The sequence below is a fragment of the Ranitomeya imitator genome, chromosome 3, assembly GCF_032444005.1.
Source record: "Ranitomeya imitator isolate aRanImi1 chromosome 3, aRanImi1.pri, whole genome shotgun sequence".
Taxonomy (NCBI): domain Eukaryota; kingdom Metazoa; phylum Chordata; class Amphibia; order Anura; family Dendrobatidae; genus Ranitomeya; species Ranitomeya imitator.
In genome coordinates, this window is record NC_091284.1 from 820,414,648 (window position 1) to 820,423,538 (window position 8,891).

Sequence of the window (8,891 nt, forward strand, 5' to 3'; positions counted from 1 at the left end):
GTATAAACTTGAGGTTTTCCAAAGACCTTTAATGGAGCATCAGGCTGCACCACTGTGTGACCACCGACAGCTCCTTTAAAGTTCCCCTAGCAGTAGAGTTGGGGAATAACCATTAAACAAAGTCCCCCATTCTGGAAATCGATGGTGGATTCAGTGGTCAGTCATTCCGACTGCTCTTTAGGACCAAGGGTTTCGAGGATTAAGACTTTACAGTGATCCATTGGTAACCATCTTATAGCAATCATCTGTTATTGTCAACGATCGAGGCCGCCAACCTCATATTTCTGCTGCAGTGGTCACTACAGGAGAAGTATAGCATTACATGGCATCCGTTTGGAGCGCCCCCAAGGGCTAGGGGTACTCGGTACCGGGTCCTTCGGTTCTCAAGGGGGATGTCACGGTGGCTGACCCGGTCCGTGGCCCTCAGGATGTCCGTGAATAAAGGGGGAAAGGTCTATAAAGGGAATGTTTGAGATGCCACCTGTGGTATTCGGTTAGGGTGACCGACGCTGCTGAGGGGTCCGCTGGGGTGATGTTATGGCAGCTAGATAGTATACCTTCCCACAGGTGAAGTATGTCCCCAGGGCTTCCCAATGTGTAGATGGTGGATGGTGAGAGGCGCAGTGAATAACGAGGACACAAGGTTGCAGTCTCTTTACCTTTTACTGAAGGCTTCAGCATCCACAGTCCAGGGCACCAGATACAGGGCAGGCAGAGTCCGGCCGGTTCGGAGGCAAATCCAGAGTCCCCTTATCCAGGCAGAAATCAGTAGCCTTCCTCTAGCGCCGTGGTGTTGTAATACCTTACTGCTAAGCCTCTCATAAGGTCTTCACAGATGTTGTAGATGTTATCAATGTTATCTCTCTCTCTGTCCCCCAGATGGATAGGAACAAACCCATATGACCGGTGGCTTGAGGCATTTTACAGGGACTCTATCATGCCCCGGCCTCTCGTGGGTGCCACCTTGCCTCCTGGGTATGGGGCGGATCAGTAACTTGCAATCAGCTGTCCTGCTGGTCTCTGGAGCAAGGCATAAAGGACTGTTGCTCCCTCGGTGTTCCGGCTACCGGGATCCTGCGCCTCAGAAGGAGGCAGCCTGTGCAGGGCAGAACTCCCCCTGGTTTCCACTCCTTTGCTATGACTTCTTCACACTCTCTACAATACAGTTCTCTGTTCGTGTCTTTTCTTAGGAACTGCCACACGTGGGGCAGGCGCAGCTCCATGACGTTCTGTCTAGGCCTCTGACAGGCTTCCACCCCTGTCAGGGACCAACTACCTGAGCAAAGCTCAGCCAGCAACTGCCTAACTTCCTCTCCAGGCCACCAGTTTTACCTAATTGTGAAGAGTGCCCTAATAAATAGGAGCATAGCTCCCCCTGGTGGACTGGAGTATGAAATGTGTTGTATGTTTGTGGTACCTGTTAAAGAGATCTCCTTTATCGCCTCCAAACGTAACATCACTCCCCCCTAGAGGAGAATGATATTGCTGCAACGACCAGGACCCTGGGGCGCTGCACATTCATATTGACTGGGCGAGTCCTCCAGAGTGGGAGCTGCTTTCAGCAATGGCTCTCCAGTTTTTGTTGTTGATAGAAACAAACTAGGGATCCCGATCTATGAGGTCTATGTGCCCAAACAATGCATTAGTAGAAAAGATATCTAGATAGGACAATAACTTTAAAAAGTTTCCTTTATATGAGAATATATACAATTATTCTTATTTATTCTAGGGTGGAATTTTCAGTGGTGTCACAGTCTGATAATAATAACTCAGCAACTCAGAATTCAGGAAATCGCTTTCCCACCGTTGGTTCCATCTATACGTCCACCCTACTCCATCCTGCTGATAGCAGAATTGCTGGTGGTGTTATATTTCCATATTTAGTTGCTGCAGTAGCGGCTGCCATAGTGAGAACATTAAAAGCCTCTCAGCGTTATCAATGTAAACTAGAAGAAGAGGGGACGGGAAGAAAAACATTAGACTCGAACAAAGAAGACCCAGGAAAACATACTCAGAAGGGAGGTAAGAACATTTCTAAAACAATCCACAGCGAGGAGATTGGAACAAAACAAAATCCTCTAAACTGCATGCTCGCAAACGCCAGAAGCCTGACAAACAAGATGGAAGAACTAGAAGCAGAAATATCTACAGGTAACTTTGACATAGTGGGAATAACCGAGACATGGTTAGGTGAAAGCTATGACTGGGCAGTTAACTTACAGGGTTACAGTCTGTTTAGAAAGGATCGTAAAAATCGGAGAGGAGGAGGGGTTTGTCTCTATGTAAAGTCTTGTCTAAAGTCCACTTTAAGGGAGGATATTAGCGAAGGGAATGAGGATGTCGAGTCCATATGGGTCGAAATTCATGGAGGCAAAAATGGTAACAAAATTCTCATTGGGGTCTGTTACAAACCCCCAAATATAACAGAAATCATGGAAAGTCTACTTCTAAAGCAGACCACAATATTGTACAGTTTCACCTGTCTTTCACTAGGGGGACTTGTCAGGGAGTCACAAAAACACTGAACTTTAGGAAGGCAAAGTTTGACCAGCTTAGAGATGCCCTTAATCTGGTAGACTGGGACAATATCCTCAGAAATAAGAATACAGATAATAAATGGAAAATGTTTAAGAACATCCTAAATAGGCACTGTAAGCGGTTTATACCTTGTGGGAACAAAAGGACTAGAAATATGAAAAACCCAATGTGGCTAAACAAAGAAGTAAGACAGGCAATTAACAGTAAAAAGAAAGCATTTGCACTACTAAAGCAGGATAGCACCATTGAAGCTCTAAAAAACTATAGGGAGAAAAATACTTTATCTAAAAAACTAATTAAAGCTGCCAAAAAGAAAACAGAGAAGCACATTGCTAAGGAGAGTAAAACTAATCCCAAACTGTTCTTCAACTATATCAATAGTAAAAGAATAAAAACTGAAAATGTAGGCCCCTTAAAAAATAGTGAGGAAAGAATGGTTGTAGATGACGAGGAAAAAGCTAACATATTAAACACCTTCTTCTCCACGGTATTCACGGTGGAAAATGAAATGCTAGGTGAAATCCCAAGAAACAATGAAAACCCTATATTAAGGGTCACCAATCTAACCCAAGAAGAGGTGCGAAACCGGCTAAATAAGATTAAAATAGATAAATCTCCGGGTCCGGATGGCATACACCCACGAGTACTAAGAGAACTAAGTAATGTAATAGATAAACCATTATTTCTTATTTTTAGGGACTCTATAGCGACAGGGTCTGTTCCGCAGGATTGGCGCATAGCAAATGTGGTGCCAATATTCAAAAAGGGCTCTAAAAGTGAACCTGGAAATTATAGGCCAGTAAGTCTAACCTCTATTGTTGGTAAAATATTTGAAGGGTTTCTGAGGGATGTTATTCTGGATTATCTCAATGAGAATAACTGTTTAACTCCATATCAGCATGGGTTTATGAGAAATCGCTCCTGTCAAACCAATCTAATCAGTTTTTATGAAGAGGTAAGCTATAGGCTGGACCACGGGGAGTCATTGGATGTGGTATATCTCGATTTTTCCAAAGCGTTTGATACCGTGCCGCACAAGAGGTTGGTACACAAAATGAGAATGCTTGGTCTGGGGGAAAATGTGTGTAAATGGGTTAGTAACTGGCTTAGTGATAGAAAGCAGAGGGTGGTTATAAATGGTATAGTCTCTAACTGGGTCGCTGTGACCAGTGGGGTACCGCAGGGGTCAGTATTGGGACCTGTTCTCTTCAACATATTCATTAATGATCTGGTAGAAGGTTTACACAGTAAAATATCATAGTAACATAGTAACATAGTTAGTAAGGCCGAAAAAAGACATTTGTCCATCCAGTTCAGCCTATATTCCATCATAATAAATCCCCAGATATACGTCCTTCTACAGAACCTAATAATTGTATGATACAATATTGTTCTGCTCCAGGAAGACATCCAGGCCTCTCTTGAACCCCTCGACTGAGTTCGCCATCACCACCTCCTCAGGCAAGCAATTCCAGATTCTCACTGCCCTAACAGTAAAGAATCCTCTTCTATGTTGGTGGAAAAACCTTCTCTCCTCCAGACGCAAAGAATGCCCCCTTGTGCCCGTCACCTTCCTTGGTATAAACAGATCCTCAGCGAGATATTTGTATTGTCCCCTTATATACTTATACATGGTTATTAGATCGCCCCTCAGTCGTCTTTTTTCTAGACTAAATAATCCTAATTTCGCTAATCTATCTGGGTATTGTAGTTCTCCCATCCCCTTTATTAATTTTGTTGCCCTCCTTTGTACTCTCTCTAGTTCCATTATATCCTTCCTGAGCACCGGTGCCCAAAACTGGACACAGTACTTCATGTGCGGTCTAACTAGGGATTTGTACAGAGGCATTACACTGCCTATTTAGGATGTTCTTAAACATTTCCCATTTATTATCTGTATTCTTATTTCTGAGGATATTGTCCCAGTCTACCAGATTAAGGGCATCTCTAAGCTGGTCAAACTTTGCCTTCCTAAAGTTCAGTGTTTTTGTGACTCCCTGACAAGTCCCCCTAGTGAAAGACAGGTGAAACTGTACAATATTGTGGTCGCTATTTCCTAGATGCCCAACCACCTGCAGATTTGTTATTCTGTCAGGTCTATTAGATAGTATTAGGTCTAAAAGTGCTGCTCCTCTGGTTGGATTCTGCACCAATTGTGAAAGATAATTTTTCGTGGTTATTAGCAAAAACCTGTTGCCTTTATGGGTTTCACAGGTTTCTGTTTCCCAGTTAATATCCGGGTAGTTAAAGTCCCCCATAACCAGGACCTCATTATGGGTTGCAGCTTCATCTATCTGCTTTAGAAGTAGACTTTCCATGGTTTCTGTTATATTTGGGGGTTTGTAACAGACCCCAATGAGAATTTTGTTACCATTTTTCCCTCCATGAATTTCGACCCATATGGACTCGACATCCTCATTTCCTTCGCTAATATCCTCCCTTAAAGCGGACTTTAGACAAGACTTTACATAGAGACAAACCCCTCCTCCTCTCCGATTTTTACGATCCTTTCTAAACAGACTGTAACCCTGTAAGTTAACTGCCCAGTCATAGCTTTCATCTAACCATGTCTCGGTTATTCCCACTATGTCAAAGTTACCTGTAGATATTTCTGCTTCTAGTTCTTCCATCTTGTTTGTCAGGCTTCTGGCGTTTGCGAGCATGCAGTTTAGAGGATTTTGTTTTGTTCCAATCTCCTCGCTGTGGATTGTTTTAGAAATGTTCTTACCTCCCTTCTGAGTATGTTTTCCTGGGTCGTCTTTGTTCAAGTCTAATGTTTTTCTTCCCGTCCCCTCTTCTTCTAGTTTAACGCCCTCCTGATGAGTGTAGCGAGTCTTCTGGTGAATGTGTGTTTCCCAGGTTTGTTGAGGTGTAGTCCGTCTCTGGCGAGGAGTCCATCGTACAAGTAATTCACACCGTGGTCCAGGAATCCGAATCCTTGTTGTCTGCACCATCGTCTTAGCCAGTTGTTTGCATCAAGGATCCTGTTCCATCTCCTGGTGCCATGCCCGTCTACTGGAAGGATAGAAGAAAAAACTACCTGTGCATCCAGTTCCTTTACTTTCTTCCCCAACTCATTTGCAGATGATAAAAAACTATGTTAGGCTACGTTCAGATTAGCGTTTCCCGACGCTGCGTCGGGAAACGCAGCGGCGACGCACGCGTCATGCGCCCCTATGTTTTACATGGGGGACGCATGCGTTTTTCTTGTTGCGTTTTCCGTCACGTGCGTCGTTTTTGACGCTAGCGTCGGACGCAAGAAAATGCAACAAGTTGCATTTTTCTTGCGTCCGATTTCGTCAAAAAAACGCGTTTTTGTGTGCGTCGTGCGTTGCGTCGCCGACGCAGCGGCGCGCAACGCTAATCTGAACGTAGCCTAAAGCAGTTAACACAAGAGAAGATAGTATTCTGCTACAGATGGATCTGGATAAGTTGGAAACTTGGGCTGAAAGGTGGCAGATGAGGTTTAACAATGATAAATGTAAGGTTATACACATGGGAAGAAGGAATCAATATCACCATTACACACTGAATGGGAAACCACTGGGTAAATCTGACAGGGAGAAGGACTTGGGGATCCTAGTTAATGATAAACTTACCTGGAGCAGCCAGTGCCAGGCAGCAGCTGCCAAGGCAAACAGGATCATGGGGTGCATTAAAAGAGGTCTGGATACACATGATGAGAGCATTATACTGCCTCTGTACAAATCCCTAGTTAGACCGCACATGGAGTACTGTGTCCAGTTTTGGGCACCGGTGCTCAGGAAGGATATAATGGAACTAGAGAGAGTACAAAGGAGGGCAACAAAATTAATAAAGGGGATGGGAGAACTACAATACCCAGATAGATTAGCGAAATTAGGATTATTTAGTCTAGAAAAAAGACGACTGAGGGGCGATCTAATAACCATGTATAAGTATATAAGGGGACAATACAAATATCTCGCTGAGGATCTGTTTATACCAAGGAAGGTGACGGGCACAAGGGGGCATTCTTTGCGTCTGGAGAAGAGAAGGTTTTTCCACCAACATAGAAGAGGATTCTTTACTGTTAGGGCAGTGAGAATCTGGAATTGCTTGCCTGAGGAGGTGGTGATGGCGAACTCAGTCGAGGGGTTCAAGAGAGGCCTGGATGTCTTCCTGGAGCAGAACAATATTGTATCATACAATTATTAGGTTCTGTAGAAGGACGTAGATCTGGGGATTTATTATGATGGAATATAGGCTGAACTGGATGGACAAATGTCTTTTTTCGGCCTTACTAACTATGTTACTATGTTACTATGTAATGTATATCACCAACTAATCGTTACACAGCGGGTGGGATGGGGGTGGGGGGCTCCTGTGCTTTTTCCCACCCAGCTCCTATACTATGTCTGTAGTGCACTGACATTTCCTCTATAAATGCTTGTTGATTGATGTAGCTGGACTAAGAATTTATGCCACAGTTTGTTATTGTGTTTCTTTATGTAATCCATCTATAATGACTTGTTTGGTAGGAGGAGCATTGTATATACATTGTACTGTACATGTAATACCACATTCGACCACTTGAAGTGCTGTTAAAAAAGAAACATGTTCGTCATGTGCAACATAAAAAAACAAAAAAAACAATCAATTGTGTAATATATAATATAATATCCAGAGTGGCATCTAGTGATCAGAATAGAGAGTCTAAAATTTTAAGGTCTTATAAGACACAAGAAAATACAGGTCTGTGAAAAAATGTTTGCCCCCTTCCTGATTTCCTATTCTTTTGCATGTTAGTCACACATAAATGTTTCGGATCATCAAACAAGTGTAAATATTAGACAAAGATAACACAAGTAATCACAAAATGCAGTTTATGAATGAAGGCCTTTATTATTAAGTGAAAAAGAAATCCAAACCTACAGGGCCCTGTGTGAAAAAGTGATTGCCCTTCCCCCTTAAAACATAAATTAACTGTGATTTATCACATCTTTAGAACTGTATGTTTTCCCATAAATACGCAAAATAACATAAAATAATAAAAAAATGAAAAAAAAAACCACAAACTAAGAACATTTTGTATTACAGAAATATTCTATTTTTTTAATATTTTTTTTATAAGGTCTCATAAAACACAAGAAAATATATCATCACAGAAATACTCAACGTAATAATATAAAATAACAATAATAAAAATAGAAAAAAAAAAAATCTAGCGACATTTTGTATTACAGAAATATTTATTATTTCAATATTTTTATAATTTTTTTTGTATAAAGTTTTATTAAACAGAAGAAAATATATTTTACCATAAATAGTCAAGGTGATAATATAAAAGAATAATAATAAAAAAATTTACAGAGATATTTATTATTTAAATTTTTTTATAATTTTTTGTATAAGGCCTTATAAAACACAAGAAAACATATTTTCCCATAAATACTTGAAATAATAATAATAATAATAATAATAATAAATAGTGGTATTTTACATTACAGAAATATTTATTATTACTACTTTTTAAGACAAGAAATTATATTTTGCCATAATAAATTAGGAATATAAAATAATAAAAAATAGATAAAATAGAGGCATTATGTTTCATAGAAATGTTAAATCTTACGATTTTTAATTTTTTTTGTTTATATAGCATTTTTTTGGCTCCAGCTCAGAAGAGTTTTTTTTTTTTGATTGGCCCACCAGATAATTCTCTAAAAGTCTCAGGTTGTCACAAGCCAAAATCCAGTAATGAATAATAAAGGATGGATGGGGGTCAGACGTAGAACCTGTGCACATCAGTAAGTATTAAAATTCCTTCTAGGTGGTTACCCAATCCAGCACTGTTAGTACCATTGCTGAGGACATAAATGGGGCTCCATTGTGAAATATAAGATGAACCTCTGTGTTAAGTCAGCAGTTATGTGTTCACACCCTTTGTAGAAGGGAAGTCTCTGATTGGTTCCAGTGTGTACCAATGTTTAGAGATTGGACCTGACTGTTTTTAGTACCACCCCTGAGGAAGGGAAATGTTTCCGACCCAGTTGGCCAACAGTTTTAGAGGGGTCTTGTCTTCAAATCAAAAGTGGCCCTTTTTTGCTCTTAATTTATTCCAGCTTCTCCCCTGAGTATTACGTTTTTGTTTTGTCTTCTTACTTCTGCCACACGGTTCCAGAGATATGGGCCTTTTTATTTAGTGTTAACCATCACTATCTTTGCCAGGAGGGCGTGTCTCACAGGGTAATGATGCAGAGCAGCCTAAAGACACTCCCCTGAGGATCCTGTGAGTAACGCCCCCCTTTATTAAATACCGTAAGCATCAGCACAAAATAAAAAGTCCCATAACTCTGAAACCATACGGCAAATTATTAAAAAACAAAGCAGAA